At 63.2% G+C, this 21,902-nt stretch overlaps 1 protein-coding gene across 1 annotated transcript in view; it reads left to right on the top strand.

Moving 5' to 3' along the window:
• Window positions 1-3,007: 3,007 nt before the first annotated feature.
• SYT2 (synaptotagmin 2) overlaps window positions 3,008-21,902 on the top strand; it is a 78,981-nt gene continuing 60,086 nt past the window's right edge. The window contains exon 1 of the mRNA XM_026017991.2: window positions 3,008-3,178. The gene's annotated coding sequence lies outside the window, so the exon portion shown is untranslated. The remainder of the gene's footprint in view (window positions 3,179-21,902) is intronic.

The raw sequence follows: 21,902 nt of genomic DNA, 5'->3' as shown, positions 1-21,902 counted from the left end.
TCACAGAACTCCAGTCTGAATATTATTACACACACACACACACACACACACACACACAAAATCACTAATTTCGGTAATCACTTCCTATAACCCCCTCTCAAAATTTGGCTGAGTTAGGCTTCAGGGAAGATTCCAGTTCAACCCCACACACCAGCTTGGGATAAATAGAAACACTGAAGTCTTTAGGTTTCAAAGGCCCACAGTTGCAGGTAGGGTATTTGTTGGAGATCATTCATGGTGGGATAGAGTCATGCTGGGGTCACCACTGCTTTGGATTATATGATATGTGATTTTGTTCATGGTTTTTTGTTTTTTTCCGCCCATCTGATGAGTTAATGTCTTCTGTATTAAGAACATCTCTATGTGATATCTAAAGGTTAAGTGGATTTTAGTATGAAATATGGTAATTAAGTAAGATTTTAAATACACTTGAGGTTGGTACGTCCAAACTCAGATTAGCAGGTGAAAACCAAGGCCTTTAGTGACAGGAATTGCACATAAGTAAATAAATTTATACAACTGTTTGCTCAATGCCCGTCAGTAAAGCAGGTGTGCTTCAGTGGAGAGTATAATCCTTGTTTGCTTAGTTGTCGGGAACAATAGGAACTGCTCCAGAAGAGTCCTAGGGACCCGTGGAGGGGAGGGAGGATGGGAACCGCAGCTTTAGGGCCTGTGAGTGTTCGGCTGTGTGGGAACAGAAAGCAGGAAACAGGGAGCTGGCCTGGCCTGCGCCTGCGGTGAGGTTGTCTAGCCTGTCTCCGGCTCTTTTCTATTTGCTCTGACAACAAGCAGAGCTTTGAAAAGCTTTGGGAAGACAAAGGCTCCCCCAGAACCCAGGAGAAAAGTATCCGTGTGCTAGGAAGTGCAAGTGCTACTGGCCCCTGGGTGAGGGGGGGCCTAGAGTGGGATTATTTACGCTGAAGACAGGCCACTGACTGGGGAGGTGCAGGGAAGCTGGGTCCGTCCTGGGGAGAGGTGTGATGGGGGAAGAGGCTGCACTTCCCTGCTCTGTGCTCTCCTACTACGGAAAACCAGAGAAGTGAAACCCCCGGGCAGCTCTGTTCAGTGGCAGGTGCTGAGACCGTGTGGCCGTGGAGTTACAGGCTCTTTCTCCCCAGAGAACTCCTGGAATTGGGCAACCTTCCCGCCGTCATGGGTGCAAAGTGCGGTGGCTGGTATGGGGGGGGGGGGGCAGTCCTCTTGATGGCCCTGCAGGAGAGCATGCAGGTGGGGGCGGGCGTCTAAGGCTGCCCAGTGCTCATCCTTTTTCCCAGGACCAACCTTTGAGAAACAAAGGGTCAGATAATTGGCTGGGGGTGGAGGGTGGGTGTCTTCCATCCTTTCCTGCTCCAGTTGAAGCCCAGGGGAATAAGCGGGAGGGAGGCTGAGCTCCTGATTAGGTTTGTAGCCCAGACACTCCTGGTCCTGGGGAATTAAAAGAACATTAAGGCCATAGGCAGAGACACTGCATTTTTCATTTAACCAAATTGATTGTAGCATCGACTCTCTAAATATTCTGGAAAGGCCTGCGGGCTGCTTCCACCCCGCGGCAGGGTCCCAGGTGGACTCAGAGCTGGGGGGCAGGCAGCAGTGGGGCCAGCTGGCGCGGCTGGCTCGGAGCGATGAGGCTGCACTCCGCGCCTGCTCCTGCGGGAAGCTCCTGCAGATGCTCCTGCAGATGCGCGCTCGGCATGGGCATGGGGTGAGCCCCTCCGGTGCAGCAGCATTCGGGGGGTGCACCCCGCTGAGGCTGGCGCTGAGCGCCCTCGTCCTCGTCCTCGGACAGTGTAGGGCAGCCCGTTCAGTCCCTCCTACATCGGACTCTGGGCCGCAGGTGCGGTGCAGGTGAGCGGGGCTGAGTGTGAGCCCAGGGCCGGCGGGCACGCTCCCCTCTCACTCCCGGTGCTGTGGGGCGAGGAGGCTGGGGGTGTCTCCGGGGTCCCACCGCGGCCTCCCCCTGCCCTCCAGCCTCAGACCCGTGTCCTCTGCAGTCCTTCGCCTGTTCTCAGTCGGTAGATGCGGCCTGGGGGCTGACACCGGCCGGACCCGAAGGCCTGTCCCCCGCGCAGAGGCGGCTGCTCCGGCCCGGCCTGCATCAGAGTTGCCCGGAGAGCGGACGTGGTTGTTCCGATGGTGCCGTTGGCGGCTCCTGCGGCCCCGCCCGGGGTGAGGAGGGGGCGGGGCGCCTGCAGCTCGGGCCCCCTCCTCCCGCGCGGCCTCCTGGCGCCCACCTTGACCGGGCGTCTCGGGCTGTCACACGTAGTGGGGGCCCCTCCCCCCACCTCCTCCCAGGCCCTCCCCGCCCCCGCCGCCCTGCGCCCCCATCCCCGCCCTGAGTTCCCCCAAGCATCCCGGTCGTCACCCCTCGGGCTCGGGGGCCTTACGTGGGGGAGCGCGTGGGGACGGGGCTCGGCGGTCCCAAACGGCCAGAGGGCTCCCGAGCCCGGGAAGGGAGCCTCGAGCAGGCCGGGGCGGGGGTGACGCTCGGGCTCGGGGCGGCGGCCGGTCGCGGGCGGGGACGAGGACGCCCGGCTCCGGTCCGACTGTGCGGGGCCGAGCCCGGCCGTGACCTTGAGCGCGGGGCGGGGGCGCGGAGGGGAGCGGGGCGCGGAGGGGAGCGGGCCCCGCAGGACAGGTCTGCCCCGGCCCCGCCCCGGCCCGCCAGGCCCCGCCCCCGCCAGGCCCCGCCCCCGCCAGGCCCCGCCCCCGCCCCGCCCAGGCCCCGCCCCCGCCCCGCCCAGGCCATCCCAGGGGGCGCCAGGCCCCGCCCCCGGCCCGCCCGGCCCCGATCAGGCCCCGCCCCCCGGCCCGCCCAGGCCACCCCAGGACCAGCCCAGGCTCCGCCCCCGACACGCCCCCGGCAGCCAGGCCCCGCCCCCGGCCCTCCGGCCCCGCCCCCGCTCCACCCCCGCCCCGCCCAGGCCAGCCCAGGCCCCGCCCCGCCCCCCGCGGCCCCGCCCCCGCCCCGCCCCCGGCCGCGGCTCCTCCCCTCACTGCAGCGCCGCCGCCTCCCGCCTCCCGCCTCCCGCCGCCGGGCGCAGACCGCTCGGCTCAGCAAGTCTTGCGGCAAAGGCACTTCGGGCCGAGTTGGGGCCGGGGCGCAGCGGGACACCGGGCCGGGGACGCACGCCCCCCGCGCGCCCTCACCTCGGCCCCGGGTCCTCCGCGCCGCCGCCGGGTAAGTCCGCCCCCGCCCCCGCCCCCGCCGCCCCCGAACTTCGTCCTCCGGGTCGGTTCCGTCCTGGGCCGAGGGGCGCGGGCGCGGGGGGCGCGGGGGGCGCGGGGGGCGCGGGGGGCGCGGGGGTCGCGGAGCCCCAGCCCCCCCCAGCCCTCCCCAGCCCTCCCCAGCCCCGGGCTCCGCCGCCCGCCCCCCCGCCCCCCCCCCCCCGCCCTCCCGCCCTCCCGCGGGCCTCGGCCCCCCGCGCCCCCTCCCCGCTGCCCCAGACCCGCCGCGCTTCGGGACCCCGGGCCCGCCAGGTGGGGGCTCCGCGGCTGCAGGGGGCGGCCCGCACCTGGGAGAGGGCGCGGGCACCGTCGGGGTGTCGGGGGCAGCTGGGACGGGGACGCCAGGGGGGTGGAGCGCCCCAGCCTCCCTCCAAATCTCATGACTCAGCACGACCTAGGACGTCCCGTCCGCTCGGCCCTCCCGCAGGGCCTGGCTCCGGCCCCAGAAGGGCACAAGCCCACCTGCTCCTCCCCACTCCCCCGCCGCCCTCCCCGCGTGGGGCCCTCCCGCCGCCTCTGTTTGCCCCCTTTCCCTCAGGACACGGGGGGCTTCATTTATTCTGTAACTAAAAGGGTTATATGATGATTCGTCCCCGTACCCCATTAACCCAGTCCCTCCCCCCCTGGTCCCATCCCCACATTCCACAGGTGCCTTCCTGACACCCCCAGCCCCAGCCGGCCGGCGGGAGGGGGCCTGCGGAGCCCCAGCTGCCCCTCCGCAGCACCCCCCATTCCCTGCTGAGGCGGACAAGTAGATGTTCCGGCTGCTTTCTCCTGTGGCAGCAGGAAGGCGCAGGACGTAGGCGATGGCCCAGGAGGGGGGCACTGCGGAGAAGGGCAGAGGCTGGACGGGCGGGGGCCCCGGTTGGAAGGGGTGGGCGCAGGGATGAGCAAGTGCTTAGCCCCCGTGTACCTGGAAAGACAGGAAGGTGGGCCAAGGTGTCACCTGGCCTGGCTCCAGCTTCGGCCCCCTGCCACCCCGAGAGGGTCTCCCCGGGCAGTAGATTATCCTCAAGCTGAGCCATCCAGCTCCTGGTGACCTGGGCACGTCATCGGAGGGTGTGAGCATGAGGAAGACCAGAGCCCGGACCCTTGCCAGTCCTGTCCCCTTGCTTAGGTCCAAGTGCAGACCCCGGGCTGCCGGAAACATCTGTGTCCACTAGAGAAACCCAGAGGAGCCATTGCCCAGTGTCCCTAAGATGGGGCCAGAGGGGCAGGTGGAAGGGGCGGGCCTGGCCCACACTCCCAGCTGCAGCCTGGGTGGGCCCCGGGGCTGAGTCAGCGTCAGGGGTCCACGGCTTGCAAACAGACCTGGGCAGCGAGCCCACCCCTTGCTGCTTCTCTTCCTCACACCCCGGGAATGACGAGTGCCAGCTCAGGCTTCTCGCCCCGCCGCAGCCAGCCTCTGTCCCGCTTGGCATCGCGCGGATCCCTGGCTTCCTCCTCTAGGACACTGTGGGGGGACTTGCCTTTTCTGGGCCCCTCCTGGCCCACTCTCCGTGCTCTGGCCAAGGAGGAGCTGGGGGCTTCTGGAAAGCTGAGAAGGGGAAGGCAGATAGAAGCGTTCGACTTCAAGTCACAACAGACCTGGCTCACTGTCCCCGTAGGAGGAAGGGACCAGAGGTCGTCCTCCTTTTCAGGCCCAGCTGTGACGAGGGTGTCCCTGGCACTGCAGACAGCCGGGGCTGGGTGCGCCTTGGAGATGGGGAGCAGCCTCTCCCCTGCCTCCCTGAGCCAGTATTCCCAGCCCCAGGCAAGCCTGACCTCCAGGGACCCTTCTGCCCGGACCCGGACCCTGTCCTCCCCCGGCTGAGTCTCCTGCCCCTGCCCACCTGCCCTGGGAGTCTGTGCAGCGCTCCTGGGGGAGAGATAGGGGCGCAGCAGGTGCCCCGGGATCCAGGGTGTGGGAAGGCCAGCGAGGTGGGGGGGGGTCTCGGGGCTCAGTGGACGGCCCGAGTGGCTGTCGGCCCCCTCCTGGGACAGAAGCGTCCTCAGGGGAGTCGGAGGCCGTGGACGGTGGGCTTGCTGCCTCCTTTGGCTTTGGCGTTTGGGCTTTCCCGGTGGAGGCTCCGGCTGAAGCTGGGCTTGCTGCAGGCCGAGGGAGGCGAGTTTTGAGACCCGGGAGAGCATGGAGGGTGTTTACTCGGTGCCGGGTGGTGGTTAACAGGAAGCAGCAAACCAGCGGGCTCGGCTTACGGTCCCAGGGCCTCCGGGTGCAGAGTGTGTGCTTTATTACTCCACTCGTGCAACGGACATTTGTTGGTTCGCACCTACTACGTGAGCACCCGCTAGGTGCATTGTGTGCCGCTGTGGATGCCGCCGTGGACAGACAACCCCGGCGCGTGTGGGGTTTGCAGTCCAGGCGGCCCGGGCGGGTTGCTCGGCCACTCTGAGGTCAGTTCTGCGTCGATTCAATGATTAGCTTTGAGAGCCTACTGTGCGCAGGGGGCGGTAGGCCCCGGGGGTTCAGTTGGGGGCAAAACCGGCCTGGTTCCCGCCCTCATGACGCTTACCCTCCGGTGACTAACGCGCAGAATAAGCAGATTATTACGTAAGCAGCTCATCACGACTCGAGCACTGTTAGGAGGGCCTACCCGGTGCGGGTGCGGGGAGGTAAGGGTGTTTGCCCCCAGGGTGGCAGGAGCTCAGGAAACGACCTGCTAATACGGCCCCTGGACGGACGCCATCCTACAGTTCCGACGTGAAGAATCATCATCCACGCAGCCAGTTGGTTATTCGTCCTCCACCAGGTCAGAGACCCCGAGGTAGAGAAGCCGGGGCCCGGCCCTGGGCTCTCGGGAGCACGGGGAGTCTGTGATGACTCAGGCCGTCTCGCGGGGCAAGGTCACGTCACGGCGGCAGCCTGGTGGCTGTAGCCAGATCGCCCGGCTTCCTCCCGGTGCCGCCACTCGCTCTGACTTCGGGCAAGTGAGCCAAATCCTGTTCCTCCGCCTGCCCGGCTGTGCAGCGGAGACAGAGTCCGTACCTGTGACGTGGGTGGTTCTGGGCGACGGCGGACCAAGCGGTTCGTGCACAGGGTTTAGAACGGCGAGGGCCTCGCGGGTGGTTCCGCCGAGCTCGTGCCGCCCACGGGCCTCCCGCCCGTCCTCTGCCCGCGGACGGGACCCCCTCCTGCCGGACGGACCACTTCCCAGCTCTGTTAACCCTAAAAACCCAGAGGAAGGGGCTGCTCCGGCTTCTCCGGTGGCCATTCCCGGGATTTCCTCCCTCAACTTCCAGGCGGTTCTTCATGCCCGACAAAGCCGTATGTTGTCAAAGCTCAGTTTCTGGGGAGGATTTGTCCCGGCAACTCTTCATTGTCACCCCTGGGACCGTCGTTCGGGTCGTAGCCAGAACGGTGGGCACGTTAGGGTGCAGGCCCCGAGGGACGCGAGCAGTCGCTGCGAGTAGACCTCGGGGCGCTCCTAGCTGCCAGCCCCGCACCCCACCCCAGCGCGCACACGCACTCACGGGTCTAAGCGTCAAGGGGCCTAAAATTAAACATCAGGAAGGATGCCCCAAATACATGGTACGCAAGATGTTCTAGAAGCTTCCTCCCTGGATAATTTCTAGACTAGGACAGACTTCCCCACCTGTGTGGTCAGGAGACCAGAGCACTGAATGCCGGGGATGAGGAGGTCGCATCCGGAGGGAAGCAGGCTGTGCGCCGCTTGGTCCGTCCGTGGGGGGTCAGGCGCCACCAGGCAGCTCCCTCGGGGGTGGGGGCAAGGCAAGAAGAGGACAGCCCTGCGGTCGTAAAGCCGGGGGAGGCCCTCTTCTGACCACCTTGTCTGGGGCTCAGGATCCCAGCCTCTCCGTAGGCCACCCCGCCGTCAGGGCGTCGCGGGAGTGTGGCCTGCGAGCCAGCCGGGCCTCCCCTTTCTCCAGCTCCGCCCCCTTCCCTTCTGCCTCACAGTCCCCTTGTACCACACAGAGGCCAAGGCCCCGAGACGTCTTGTGACGGTTTAAATCCTCGCACTGTTGAGGCCGGAGCGAGGTCTCACACCCAGATCCTGGGCACCTCGGGGTCGCTCCTGGCCGCCGGGGCCGCTTGCTCAGACCCTTCGTCCTCAGGGAGTCCCCGCGCGTCCCCTGCTCTTTCGAAGCAGCCCCGTCTACCCGTCTAGGTGTGGACCCGCCAACTCGGCCAGGGGTCCTCAGAGTCAGTGACGCTTTGGGGGCGAGCAGGGACCCGTCCCTGACGTCGGTGGCAGGGAGGTGCAGGATGGGCAGCGATCCCTTGGAGAAGCGGGATCCGTGCTCCCGGTGCTCCCAGTCCGCTGCTGGGTTGCTCTGGGACTCGGCCACCAGGAGCGCCCGCCGCGCAGCGCCAGTGCCGGGGCAGCCGGGCACCCAGCCCAGCCTCAGGCAGCCGCGACCGCCACGGGGGGCGGCCGTCACCGCCAGTTCCCGGCTGGGCGGCGTCTCCCCGGAAGCCCAGCAGGACGTAGGCCCGCGTGCCCGTGTGCGCGCTTGGGTCCACGGCTTCTAGAGGCCAGGCAGAGGGGGTGCCCTGGCTCCAGCCCAGCGCCGCCCCGCCCCCCCGCCCCCCTGCTGCCCTCCTTTTCCTTCCGCTTCCAGTTGCAGGGACGAGATGGGGAGACGAGATGGGGAGGCCGCCGGCTGCCTGCAGGTTCCCCTCAGCCTTGGGGCCTCGCTCCCTCCGTCTCCCCACAGAGGCCCCGGGAACCCGAGGGCCTCCTCGCTGGGCACCTGGGACGACGGCGGGTGCTGGCCGGGCGGGGAGTCAGGGAGGCTCCTCGGAGGCTTGCGGGAACCAGGTGCCTCGCGGGCCGGGAGCGGCGGCCGGGGCTTCCTCCGGGGTTGGTGCCGTAGCTCGGGAGCTGCCCGGGCGGCCTTCCCCAGGAGCTTCCGTGGACCTCGACACCGAGTGTGAGTGGCCGTAGGGGGCCCGGCGCCGCCAGGTGGGACCGCTGACACGGGCGCGGCTCCTGCCAGGCGGAGCGTGGGGCGACAGCAAGTCGGCCAAGGCCGGGACCCGGAGGGGACACCAGCCGGTGGAGGCCCAGCAGCCCGCTGCGGTGGGCGGGGGTGCCGGTGGCCCAGCGGTGGCTCGCCTGCGCCGTCCCCGGGCCCCTTTAGCTTCCTGTCCCCCGGAGCGAGCGGGGAGCAGCCCTCGGGTCCTTAGGGAAAGGGCCTCCTTTCTGGTGTCCAGCCGTACCTGTTTCTGCTCCTGCAGAGGAGGAGGGCCCGGCGGGTGTGAGGGGGGCCTGCGCTAAGGGTGGTGGGCCCCGGGACCCTCCGTGCCTCTCACCGCCTGCGTTTATTTGGAGAAGAGAGTGTTCAGCTAATGCGCGTTTATCTCCGTCCTCCGTGGGGCTGCGTGGCTGCCCAGCCTGTGAGCCGTGGGTCCCTCGTTGTGCCGACCGCGCCATGGACCACAGTCACGGGCCCATGGACGTGGGTGCGAGGTTAGGCCCCAGACCCTTGGGCTTCCCGTGTTCCCACCTGTCTGAGGAACGTGTGGAGGATGATGCTCTGGGTTAGATGCTCTGGGGTCCTGGGGAGGCAGACCTGGGGGCTGAAACCCAGCCTCACCCCTGGGAGCCAAGGTGAGTTAGAGGTGAGCCCAGGAATCAGAGGGTGGCTGTGGCTGCGGCTGGGCTGGGGACAGCGGGACACTTGGAGTTAATTGAGGGAAGGCCAGGGGGCTCCGTCTCCCAGTGTGAGTCTCCCACGGGGAGGAAGAGGCATCACTTAATAAGGCTGCCCTGGTTCCAGATCAATCCTGGATTGCAGGAGGCGAAGGGGGAAGCACGACAGAGAAACTGGATTAGCTCTTTGACACTGGCACGTGCGCTTGGTGCCGCAGGAGGCGGGGGTCGTGAGGGCCGGGCCTGCAAGGGGCAGCTCAGCGCCCCGCCCCGAGTTTGACGGCTCCCGGGGAGACCGTGGTCCCCAGCCCTGGCGGGTGTCCTGCTGCTAGAGCCCCAGAGTTGCGCAGGGGAACGCAGGGGAACAAAAGCCCAGGCTTCACCGCAGCGGTGGGAGGTGTCCTCGGGCTTCCCTCGGGATATAGATGTAGGAGAGGCGGTGGGGACAGGCGGGAGGGGTGATGGGGAGGAGGGCGGGGCAGTGGGGATGGAGGAGGGGTGATGGGGAGGAGGGAGGGGTGATGGGGACTGGGGGGAGCTGCAGCGGGATGGGGGAGGGCAGCGCTGACACCCGGGGTCATGGCCCACCGCTGCGTGCTCTGCACGACATGAGGGAAGCGGCAGGCGCGTGGCTGAGTCTGGGGTCCGGGGTCGGGTCCGGGGTTCGAGGTCCAGGGTCTGGGGTCCAGGGTCGGGTCCAGGTCCCACTGCCTAGGTGAGACCCCACCTGCACCTCTTGCCTGGTGTCCCTGCCAGGTCGGGAACTGAGCCTGAGAGTCCTCATCTGGAGACGGAGGTCGTCACCCATGAGGGGCCCCCCCCGGGGAGGGTCACGAAGTGTCCCAAGCCGCCACCTCCCCGAGGAAAGGGCCCTGGACCCCTGTGCGTCCCCAGGAAGTGCTCAGAGAGTCGTGGGGTCAGAGCCATTTTCAGAATAAGCCCCGGATTCTTGGCCGTTTCTCTCGGATGTGGGCGGTGAGGGTCCTGAGGCCTTGGGTTGGACAGCTGGCGGGTGGGGGTGGGGGTGCAGGCGGGGGTGCAAGAGGGGGTGCAGGTGGGAGCACAGGAGGGGGTGCAGTGGGGGTGCAGGAGGGGGTGCAAGTGGGAGTGCAGGCAGGGGTGCAGGAGGGGGTGCAGGTGGGAGTGCAGGCGGGGGTGCAGGTGGGGGTGCAGGAGGGCATGCAGGAGGGCGTGCAGGCAGGGATGCAGGAGGGGGTGCAGGCGGGGGTGCAGGCAGGGATGCAGGTGGGGGTGCAGGCAGGGATGCAGGAGGGGGTGCAGGAGGGGGTGGAGGAGGGGTGCAGGAAGGGGTGCAGGAGGGCGTGCAGGCGCACCAGGCTGTCCCCCGCTGGATGTCTCCGCCACACGCCTGCTGACGGGAGGAAGAACCAAGCAAGCAAATAAATGCCAGTTTCAGTTAAGAGTTTCTCTGAGGGAGAAGTAAAGATTTCAAATTGCGTTAAAATCTGGACTCTCGAGAGCACGTCTTTTTTAATGTTCTTTGTGAAGAAACGAGAAGGACACACGAAGCCCTCCCGCCGCGAGGCGTGTGGTGCTCACCCCCTGGGGACACACGATCCCCGCAGGGGGTGGCCCGGTCCGGGCCCGGTCCGGGGCGGCGTCTAGACCCCGTGGTGCTGGTAGAGTGTGTCCCGTGGAGGAGGAGAACTGTCCCAAAGGAGGGGGGCAGTTCCACCCTGGGTCTGGGGGAGGGACCTGAGCCCCGGTGGGGGCGCTCCGACGGCCACCTGCTGGGGAGCGCAGTCCCTGAGGGGAACCCGCCAGAGGCCCTCGACTGTACCGAGTGCGGCCCCTGGGTGTCCGCGGCCCTAGGCCGCCGGCTGGAGGCACAGTTACGGGTCCGCCTGCCTGCCCGCCGCCGTGGCGAAGACCGAGTGTCCTGATGGTCGCAAGGGGAGGTGACGCTCTGCCCTTGGGAGGGACCCACAGGCTCCCCGTCTCCCCATGGCTTGTGCCGGGCACCAGGGAGTCGGTCGCTCCATCCTGGGAGGCTCGGGGGACGCTGGAAGGGCCACCTTCGCCGGGGTCAGGTGTCTGCTCGCTCGCGGGGCCCAGCAGGGAGCACAGCTGCCCTGGCACAGGGAGGCGCAGGGACCGGAAGGACGGAGCCCCCCTGGGTGAGGCCCCCCTGAGTGCTTTGTCCTTTCCTGGGAGGGGGAGCCCCGAGGCCCGGCGGCTGTCCCGTGCGCCCCGGAGCTACAGCAGGCTTGGGTCCCTGATCCCCACGCCCCAGCGCCCTGGATGTGCGAACCGACTTCCCGCCCTCTGGCTCTTCCTCTCTATCCAGAAGGTTCCCTGCAGGCCGACCCGGTTGGCGGCTCGGGGGCGCGGGCAGGACGGGGCGGCCTCCACAGGGCCTGTCCTTCCAGGGCGCAGAGCCCGGCAGCCCGGCGCAGAGTCCACCCCAGTGCCCTAGTTTCGGGGAGCACCTGCTTGTTGTCTGGGCGAGCGGCATCCCGGAGCACTGGGCTCGAGCGGGAGGACTGTGGCTCCCCTCAGACGCGCAGGTGCAGACCCGCCCCCCCACAGCCCTTGCGGGCTCCTGTGGGCCGCGGGGCGTCCGTCTCACGTTCCTCGGGAATTGAGAGTGAAATCGGATCCGAGACCTGGTCTTCAGGTTGGAGAGGACTTCTCCAGGCGACATGTGTCCTCCCCTCCCCTCCACCTGCCACTCCCCGGCTTGGCCCAGAACTGCTCTGGGCGGCGTCCTGGGCTGGGGTCCGGCCCCGGGGCGGGGGTCACGGCGCTGGGTGGTCTGCGTGCACACTTCGGCCCTCCGCACGCTCGCTCACACTCATCCACCCACTTACTCATTCACTCCACGCAACAGGCATTCACGAGCGAGGCTGCCGTGGGGACCAAGGGGCACAACCGCCCCTGCCCTCGTGACCTTGCTAGTCTGAGGGAAGCGGGACACCAAGGAAAAGAAACACACGATTGATTATTTGATTGCAACTACGATATCGGACGTGAAGTAAGACGAGCTCAAGGCTCCTAGGGTCTATGATGGGGGCACCCAGCGGGGTGGGGGTGGTGGGCGTGTGGCCCCCGCGACCCAGGAGCTATGCGGGGCCGTAGGCACGCCTGGACCTTCTCATGGGACCTCAGGGCGCTCCCTGGTCCTGCTTCTAATCCCCCCGGCGACCCTGAGCTTGTCGTTTTCCCTCTTTGAATTTGTTCATTCTTCTGTAAAATGGGGATACCTGACTGGACATCCCTGCAGTCCCCTCCCAGAGCCCCCAGAAAAGCATTAGAAGTTTTAAGCCAAACTGTCGTTCTTCTGGAGACTGAGAAAGGAACTCGGGGAACAAGGATGGGAAAGCTCCTTGGCCACTGACTCCGAAGAGCAGGGTGAGATAGAGAATAAGCCCGGAGCCCGGGGACCGTGGTTCTTCGGTGTCACAGATGGAGGAGTGAGCGTGGCAGGCGTGTCCCCAGAGTGGTTGGAGTCGGGGATGGAGACATGACAGGATAAGGCTGCTGTCGCTGCGCCAAGGGCAGGACTAGGGCAAGGGTTTGAAACTGAAGCAAGCAGGGCTTAGGTTAGACATTCAGCAGCACTTTCATGCTTACTGCACTGAGACACCCGGCAGGCCACCAAGGGGTGAAGAGGGCGTCACAAAGGTTTTCAAGAAAAGCAGAGGAAGAGCTTTTCTGAGGACGTGTGTGTGTGGAAGTGGAGGCGGGTGGATAGGCGACCTCATGAGGTCTCGCGCTCAGGTGAGCCCATGGATATCTCGCTTTGCCACCGATGCCAGCGCCGTCTGGACGTCTGGGGAGGAGGAGGAGTTGGAATGAATGAGTTTCCGAGCATGAACTGTCCCCAGTTCACATCTCCCGATGACACATGTGGCTTAACTGCAACCGTCACAGTCAAACTGAGCCCAGTTACCCTCTGCTCTCTTGTCCCCCTGTAAATGCGGCGTCTGAGAAGCGTATTCGTTGCTGGCAATATGGTTGCTTGGGAGGCTGGGTTTGGGGCTAAGGGGGGGCCAGGCTGTTTCATGTTTCAGACCGAGAAACGGGCTGGAGACGGGCTCCCTGAAGGCCTGGGATGGGGTAGCCCACGAGGCCCTCTCGGGATCCTGAGGCAGTCCCGTCTCTATGGATGGGGGATAGATCAGATGCCATCCCTCTTTTTTTAAATATTTTATTTATTTGAGAGAGAGAGACAGAGGCACAGGCAGAGGGAGGAGCAGGCTCCATGCAGGGAGCCCGATGCGGGACTCGATCCCAGGACCCCGGGGTCACGCCCCAGGCCAAAGGCAGGTGTTAAACCCCTGAGCCACTCGGGGATCCCAATCAGATGCCATCTCAAGGGTTCTTTGTGTCCTTGGACTCTTTTGTTGTCATTACCTGTGGTCACAGGTTTTCCGTGTGTGGGGAGGTCGGGCGAGTATTGCACTTGTGCATGTGTCTGCCTGTAGACTGTGAAAGGTCCGGTGAAACCTGCCCACCCCCCACTCCCACCGAGGAAGATGCTCCTCATCTTTAGTGACTCATAATGTTAGAAAGGCAGCCGAGAGCATGAAGGACTTGAGATAGACACAAAGAGGAACTTCTGATTGGTAAAGGTGGTTAGACATTGTGACAGAAGACCAAAGAGATGGTGAGATCTCCAAAGAGAAGAAAGTCTGGGACAGGGCAGGTATGTAGAAAGGAGAGCTTGACCGCCAAGGTGCTCTGCCTCCGAGGGTTCTTAAGTGTGGATGTAGACATTTTGGAGAGAGTTGACTGTGTGCAGTTGTTATAGTTGACTCGTATTCAATGAGTGTATCACAGTAGGGGAGGAGGGTGGGGAAGAGGTGGAGGAGGAGGAGGGGAGGAGGGTGGGGAAGAGGTGGAGGAGGAGGAGGGGAGGAGGGTGGGGAAGAGGTGGAGGAGGAGGGGAGAAGGATGGGGAAGAGGTGGAGGAGGAGGAGGGGAGGAGGAGGAAGGGGAAGAGGTGGAGGAGGAGGGGAGGAGGGGGAAGAGAGTAATGCTGGGCATAGCAGGGCTTAGGAGAGGGAGAGCCTCTTTATCAGTATTGGAATGACATCTCTGAAGTAGGGGATGGGTGTGTGTGTGTGTGTGTGTGTGTTTACTCGGCATCGGGAGACTTTCCTTATGAAAGTCAGACCTGCAGGACACGGGGATGCCTGCTGCCGTGTGACCCGCCCATTTCAATCCGGGCTGCTCCTCATCTCTTGCTAAAGCAGCTCCTCTGGTTTGTTGGCTTGTTTGTTTTAAGTAGGTTCTACCCCCAGCCCAACGTGGGGCTTGAACTCGGGACCCTGAGATCAGGAGTCGCGTGCTCTGCCAACTGAGCCAGCTAGGCGCCCCCGAAACAGTCCCTTTGTGTGGGGTCCATTCACATGTGATGAACTTTTGCTTTGCCAACAAGCTGCAATCATTCGGCCTCAAGATCGAAGAGAGTGAAGAGCCAGGTACCTCGTGAAGGATGTGGCTTCTAGATTTTTGCAGCCTGGACTCCAGTTTGGGGCTTGGGCTGGACTCAACTCCTATTTAACACGATCCTGACAGTGCATTTATTTGTTTCTGACATCCCCTCCGTCCCCCACTTGATTCCAAGGAACCACAGTCACGACTCTGGACTTGGGAGATGTGACCTTGAAAGATCCTAATACCCAGTTTCCCGGCTCATGAGAGAACCTTTCAACATCGCTCCATGTCTTCTGAAGACTCTCCTGTTGTCTACGTATCCTCCACATTTCCCTTGGCCTTCCCTTGTGGTGAATTCTTTCTTAGAAAGTTTCCTCTTGGGGATCCCTGGGTGGCACAGCGGTTTGGCGCTTGTCTTTGGCCCAGGGCGCGATCCTGGAGACCCGGGATCGAATCCCACATCAGGCTCCCAGTCCATGGAGCCTGCTTCTCCCTCTGCCTGTGTCTCTGCCTCTCTCTCTCTCTCTGTGACTATCATAAATAAATAAAAATTAAAAAAAAAAAAAAGAAAGTTTCCTCTTGGGGATCCCTGGGTGGCTCGGCGGTTTGGCGCCTGCCTTTGGCTCAGGGCACGATCCCGGGGTCCTGGGATCGAGTCCCGTGTCGGGCTCCCGGTGCATGGAGCCTGCTTCTCCCTCTGCCTGTGTCTCTGCCTCTCTCTCTCTCTCTCTCTCTGTGACTATCATGAATAAATAAATAAATAATCTTTAAAAAAAAAAGTTTCCTCTTGAAGACTGAAGCCAACCAGTATCAGTCATGTTGTTTTTCTCACGTTTAGCTTCTGTATCTGAGTATCTTAGAATATTTTTGGGGCCAAACCCAGTTCAAGGTGATGAGAAGTGGTGAGAGTAGGGATGGGACATTCCCATTCCCCGCGCTCTGGAACCTTTACCCCTTTATCGTCTTGAAATTAGTTTCTGTAGAAATTACTTCATGTAGACGGTCTCCTGGATTATATTATCAACTTTCCCCTGAATCTCCCATAGCACCCTTACAATGCTAGAGACCCCAACACCAACAGTGCCTAAAATGCAGATCTTGAAAAATAATAATAATAAAAGTAAAAAAAAAAAAATTTTTTAAATGGAAATCTTGGCTTGTTGGGACTGGGAGGTTCAGCACCACGGACAGAGCCCCCACGCCTGTGAGCTCGAGGCAGGGCTGGGAGGAGACTCGGGGCTGTGGAAAATTGGGAAAGTTGTTGCCACCCTTTACTGACTGTGAGACCTTGGCCAAGGTACGTCCCCCTCCTGGATCCCAGTCTCTACTCTGTCAAAGGAGCAGGAAGTCCCAATATGCCGTGAGCTTGAGCATCCGTAAGACTGTGGGGCTCCGCTTGCTCCTCCAGGCCGGCCTTGCACTCTCAAACCACCTCCCCGTTTGGGCAAAATCATCTTTCCCAGGAGGTCTTTATTCATTTATTTTTTTAAGATTTTATTTATTATTATTTATTTATTTATGAGAGACACAGAGAGAGAGAGAGAGAGAGAGGCAGAGACACAGGCAGAGGGAGAAGCAGGCTCCATGCAGGGAGCCCGGGTCTCCAGGATCATGCCCTGGGCTGAAAGCGGCGCTGAACTGCTGAGCCACCCGGGCTGCCCCCCAGGAGGTCTCTAAAAGTAGTCCTGACACGCCTGGCCTGGTGAGGGGAGGGCCAGTTTAGCTGGCAGGTGACAGGGATACACGGCCTCAGGCCCTGGAATCTAGCCGAGGCCTCCCAAAGTCAGTGACCTGCATCTCCCTCCAGCTTGCTGCGATGTTTGGAGCAGGTGCATCTTCCCTGTAATATTCACACTCCAGATACCTCAGTGCCTGCTCCACTCATGGGCAAAATCTAGCCTGGGTTGGCAGGAGGGGAGGACCTGGGTGGCAGGGACAGTCGTGTGAAGCTTAGCTGAAGCCAGAGGCCTGAAGTGAAGCTGGAGCTGACTGGGCATCCCTGAGAGGGGGCTGTGTAGGACTTAGAGTGCAGAATCCAGACTTGTCCTCGTCGGCAGGTCAGCAGGGTGTGAGAACTGAGCGCCCACCCCACCCCGCCCTTGTGGGGGGGCTGGATTGCCGGGGGAGCAGGCTGCAAAGGAAGAGGAGGCACGGCTGCCAAGGCTGGCGCGGGGCCAGGTGTGGGGCTGGGTGGGCAGAGACTGGGAGCTCTTCGGGGCCCTGAGGGCTGGGGGAGCCTGTGACCGTGGGAGAGGAGATAGGCGCCAGCCCTGGAGTGTGTCCCGATGCGCCTGGAGCAGGACTGCATCACCTTTTCCGCGTTTGGTTCATCTAAATGGGGTCATTCCTCTGCTTCCAGACCCCTGGAGATTCTGTGCGGGGAAAGAAGCTCTTCTTTTCCGTCCTCTAGCTCCTTCTTTTCTCATCTCCCCTGCATCTACATTGCTTCCTTGACCACCGTCTATTTCACTAAATTGATAATCGAAACATTTGTTTCCCTGCCCAGGGCGTGGAGTTTGGGGGGAATGTGTGACTGTCATTAGACGGGCAGCTCGGGCTCTACTTACTAGGGGGAGCCACTCGGAACCCTCCATAACTTACCTGACACGAAAGGGAAATTCGGGGCAATATCCAGGTTACCTCCTACCTCCCCTTTTGTGCTTCTCCCCTTAGAGACGTGAAGTGCCTCCTGCAGCTGTCCTGTGCTACCCAGGCCTCCCCCCTCGTGACGCTCGCCTCGTCTCCCTTTCCCTAGCCCTGAGAATAGTGCAGCACGTCTTACTCTGCAGCCCCAGGCACAGATTCAAACTGCTCCTCTGGAACATGGCACTCCTCCCCAAAAAAGGCATCTGCGTGTTGAACAGGCAGCGATGCCTGCCCAAAAAAAGTCTGGATAAATAATGACGGGATTCCAGGCATGGTGGTGGGGAGCGTGCTTGAGGCCGTGCTCTCTCCTGTGCCATTTGTAGCACCAGGTGGTTCACCGCCGCCCTCACCAGTGGGCAAAACCAGTTCTTGGGAGTGGAGTCGGGGTGCGGAGGGGCAGAGCACGTCTCGCCTGGCAGAGAGGACTGGTGTTTGCGTTCGTGGGTACAATATTCTTATAGGGGGACGGAGAACTGGAGGCTTAAACCTCTAGTAGCAAGAGTGTCCATTGCTCAGGTCCGGTCCTGAAACCATTGCCCTGGAGATTGCAAGGCCAGCCTGGGGGAGCAAGCTGAGCCCCACCGTCTGACTGCAGGGAGCCCAAGGCTTTGGTCTTTTTTTTTTTTTTTTTAAAGGTTTTATTTATTTATTTATTCATGAAAGACACACAGAGAGAGAGGGGGGCAGAGGGAGAAGCAGGCTCCATGCAGGGAGCCGAACGTGGGACTCGATCCTGGGACTCCAGGATCATGCCCTGAGCCAAAGGCAGACGCTCAACCGCTGAGCCACCCGGGGTGTCCCAAGGCTTTGGTCTTTTTTTTTTTTCTTTTCAAGGCTTCGGTCTTAAAGACAATAGATGCTGCTCATCTCCTCCTCGGCTGAGAGCACAAGATACGAGGAGACTAATTTTGACCCACGGTAGGAAGATCTTCTAGAGCAAGGATTCGGTCTGTTAGAACAAGAACAATTTGGTCTAATAGAGCAAGAATTTTGGGTGTAAACCTAGTGTCTCATCCGGCGCCTGGCACATGGAAGATACTTAGCAAATATTTACGGGCCAAATATTGAAGGGTCAGAACCGTCTAAACACTCAGTGGCTTCTCTCCAGAGGCACCTTGTCCGCAGGTGTATTAACTGTTGTGTTGCTGGAGGGGCGCCTGCCGCCCTGATGGCCTGGTCCCCAGGGCCTTTTCTCTTGAACTCTGAGAATCCATGATTTTTGACGTTTCTTGAAGAAAGGAGACCTCCAGAATCGGGCCGGAGCCGGCACGACGGTGGGAGCCTTTAGAAGGGACACAGAGCCCAGCACCCTCGGCCCAGCCGCCTCTGCAGCGTCAACCTGCTGCCAGACGCTCTCGTCGAACTCGGTAGAGAGAGCACGTCTCCTTCTCGTTTCTTGGAAATCCTCATCGTGAGGCCACGTGCGGCAGCTTCGGCTTGGCCTGTGGCTTGCTGGCCATCTGTTCAGTGGGGTGACGGCCATCTGACTGCGGCGCACACTTTCCAGAGATGGGTGCTCAGCTGGACCCTAGGCGGGCCGGGGGGCGGGGGAGGCGGCTGGTTGCCTTCGAGGGGGAGTGGAGGTAGCGTGTGTGGGTCCCAGCTCCAGCTGCTCCCAGGCGGCGTCCCTGGCACTGGCCGTGATGAGGATGAATAATTGATGGTGACTAATGGATCATTGCTCCTGCATGAAATATTCAGCAGGGACCGTGGCGGGTTTGTGTAATCAGATGTTTCATGCTGCCCTCCCGGTAGGTGTGGGACTCCTGGGCTTCCCTGACTCTCAGGATCAGGGGGTCACGGCCACTGCCCCACACAGGTGGGCGTTGTGCAGAGGGTCTTGTGGGGAAGCCTCCTCGGGGCGCACTTTCCAGGGGAAGGGGCAGGGGCCCATGCTCCTGTACTCTGGCCTTGCCTGCCTGCAGGGTCGCGTTACGGCCTGGTGTGCAGAAGGTTGGCGAGCTACAGTGAGGTGGTCAGGAGTGAGCCGGGTGCGGTGTGCAGCCCCCCGGGATGCCGGAGGGGATGGCGGGAGCTGATGGTGCACCGAGGATGCGCAAGGCCTCCCCTCCACACAGCTCCCGCCCCGTGGGTACTCCCAACCACCCCTTATGCAGATGAGGAAGAGCTCAGAGTGCTCTGGGCGCTGTGGAGCTGCGTGCAGGGACGTCTGGGCCCTTTCTTCCCACCCCAACCCCAACCCCACTGTCCTCCCTCCTCCCCTTCCACACTGACCCTGTGGGAGTGATGTCATCGGGATCCCGGGGATAGAATTACCACGGCCAGCAGCTGTGCAGAGAAGGCTGGCTGGTCCCCTGGGGGGTGGGATGATGGGAGTGCGTGTGTGCGCGTGCACGTGCGAGCGTATGTGTGGGTGTGCACGTGTGTGCATGTGCGTATGTGCAAGTGTGCACGCGCGTGTATGTGGGTGTGCACGTGTGTCTGCGTCTGTGCGTGTGTGTGCGTGTGGAGGACGGGTCCCCTCCGATCAGCCCAGGGGGAGGAGCGTGTGGGAGCCAGGACGTCAGGGAGGGCAAGGCCGGGGGTGGGGGGCCGCTGGCTCCCTGGCCGCGACCCCGCTCCCCGCCCGCGGTGGCCCGCCTTCCTGACGCTGCCCCGGGGGCGGCTGCCCTTCGGCTCCGACCTCGGCTGGAAGCTGCGCACCCCGACTCCCACTGGATGGACCTGTGTCCCCGCCTCTGTTCCCCCTCTGCCCCCCTCTGCCCGCCCCAGCAGGCGCAGGGAGGGCTGCCCGAGGCCGGGCTCTCCACCCACCCCACCCTCCCCAGTTCTGAAAGGCGAGAGGCGGCTCCTCCCACGGGCAGGGGTTCCTCAGCCTGAGCCCCCAGCCCCCCACCCCGCTGCATCACCCCCCACCATGTCCTCGGGGCTTGGGTCTGCGTTTCTCTCCTCGAGGCCTCACGTGGCATCGCGGGCGGGGGACGGATGAGCCGCGCTCCTAGGAGGGGAAAGGGACTCGGGGTGGCCGGAGCCAGGTCCCTCCGTCGCTGTCTCATTTACAGCTTGACACGTTTCTCCGCTGATACCTGGGCGATACCTGGGCGCCGTCCAGCGGGAAGGCTGCCTCCTGGGGACCCGGACTGTGTCCCCCCCGGTGGGCCAGCACCTCGCACACAGGGTCGTGCGTGCTGCGGGAGGAATGGAAACCTCCGCGGGCTTTCCCTGCATCCCGATTCGCCCTGCTGGTGCCGGGGGTAGAGGGCGGAGGGCAGGGGGTCGCTGTGGCAGGTGTCACTGCCCGTCTTACAGATGGGGAAACAGACTCGGCATAAAACGGCACACGGCGGAGTTGACGCCGCAGTGGGAGATGAGAGCGTGTTTGGGGTTGTGCTCTCATGGGGGGAGCAGCCGTGCCCGGAAAGCCAGGCTCCTGCCCCGGAAGCTGCCTCTGCCGCTGGAGGGGCCGTGGCCGACGGGATGGCCGGGGCGTGGAGGACACGCATCTAGAGCCGCCATCCGGGCCACTGTCCCTGTTCCATTATACTTTTTTTTTTTTTTTTTTTTGAGGTAGCTCCACGCGCAGCCCGGAGCCCAACTCAGGGCTGGAGCTCAGGACCTGAGGCCAAGTCAGCTTAACCCCCGAGCCGCCCGGGCGCCCGTCCCTATTCCGCTGACACGCCCTCGGAGCTGTGACAGCCGCGAACACTGTCCCTGCTGCTTTTAGCTCCAGCTCAGTGTCAAGTGCAGAGGATGTGGCGGATCGGCAGGCCCAGCGGGGAGGCGAGGGTCGCTGTCCTGCCTCGGGTTCCCGGGGACACACCGATGGTGTGGGAGGGGACCCGTCCTTCAAGCAAGCGAGCAAGGCTGTGTGTCACGGAGCAGCCCCGTCCTTGTGTGAGCCCCACGTGCCTTGGGAGTCCCCGTCGGGGGCTCGCTGTCCCGCGCGGGCCAAGGGCAGCCCCCCTAGGGCACCGTCTGCGTCCCTCGGGCTCCGAGGTTCCGAGCGCAGGCCTCGCGGGCCCAGGCTCGTCTCTGCCCTTGGGGCACACGGAGCAGGTTCAGAGCAAAGGCCCACGGAGGTGAGAGACCGGCGGGCCCTGCCACGCCGAGCCGTCCCACGGGGGCACCCGCGGCGGTGGCCGGCAGCTTTGCAGGACAGGCTTCTGGGATCCGAGGGGCGCAAGGACGCCGAGCGCGGCGAGGTTGCGGGCCGGGGGCCTCCTGGAGCAGGACGCTCGCGCCGGAAACCTGTCACTGGGGTCGTTGAGGGTCCTCACGCGCCCATTTGACAAACGCTTGATTGAGTCCCGCCGAGCGACGGGCACTGGCTGCGCCGGGGCTACTGCGGGACGACGACGCCCCGCGCCCCGGGACAGGAAGCTGAGTGCGGACAGACACTCCGCAGGCGCCGCAGGGCTGTCAGTTCTCTTTTCTTTTTCTTTCTTTCTTTCTTTCTTTTTTTCTTTCTTTCTTTCTTTCTTTCTTTTTTTTTTTTAGATTTGTTCATTTATTTGAGAGGCAGAGAGGGCGAGGCCTCAAGGCCGCCGTCGGGGGGCGGCCCAGGGAGGGAGGCTCTGCAGCCGCCGCCCGCTGAGCACGGGCCAGACCGGGGCTGGGTGCCAGGACCCCGCGACCCCGACCGCAGCCAACACCAGGAGTGGACGCGAACCTGACCCTGCGGCCCAGGCGCCCCTGTCGGTTCCGCTGAAGGGAATCAGGGAGGGCCTCATAGAGGAGGAGGCCGAGCTGGTGCTGGAAGAAGCATCGGGCATATTCCAGCCGGACAAGGGGAAGACGGACACTTCTAGCGGAGGGACTGGCAGGGAGGGGGCTCGGAGGTGGGAAGGATCCTGGGCGGGGAGTTGCAGGGCCAGGGAGGAGGGCGGAGGGGCTGAGAAACCCCCAGAAAGGCCAGGAACGGTCAGTGGGCAGGACGGGGGGGCGGGAGACGTGTCCTGGGGTCTCAGTGTGGCAGGACGCGGAGAGTGGCCTGGAGGGTGTGGGAGGCGGCCGCTAGGGCAGGGATGGTCGACGGTGGGGACCGGGGACTGG

This window comes from Vulpes vulpes, chromosome 13 (assembly GCF_048418805.1).
Source record: "Vulpes vulpes isolate BD-2025 chromosome 13, VulVul3, whole genome shotgun sequence".
Lineage (NCBI taxonomy): Eukaryota > Metazoa > Chordata > Mammalia > Carnivora > Canidae > Vulpes > Vulpes vulpes.
This window is presented reverse-complemented; position numbering and strand designations above follow the sequence as displayed.